Raw genomic sequence first — 205 nt, forward strand, 5'->3', positions numbered from 1 at the left:
GCCGGGTTGTGCCGCCTGCCACAAGCAAAGCTCTTGCTGGGGGGGGGCAGCGGTGTAACCCCCCCTGTACCAGGGCCTTGGGCAAGGGTCGGTGCACGCCACAGCCTGCAGCACCCTGCAACGCCGGGAGAGACCCCTTCCCCCCGCACCTCCCCTGGCAGTGCCGTGGCAGCTCCTGGAAGCACCTGGGGGTCTGCGGAGACCC

General features: G+C 70.7%; 1 protein-coding gene across 1 annotated transcript in view; it reads left to right on the top strand.

The window, feature by feature from the left end:
* Positions 1 to 205, top strand: part of AQP8 (aquaporin 8) — a gene marked incomplete at its 5' end in the record, with an annotated part of 4962 nt that overhangs the window by 1996 nt on the left and 2761 nt on the right.

This window comes from Fulmarus glacialis, unplaced genomic scaffold, assembly GCF_000690835.1.
Source record: "Fulmarus glacialis isolate BGI_N327 unplaced genomic scaffold, ASM69083v1 scaffold29036, whole genome shotgun sequence".
In the NCBI taxonomy this organism is placed as follows: Eukaryota; Metazoa; Chordata; class Aves; order Procellariiformes; family Procellariidae; genus Fulmarus; species Fulmarus glacialis.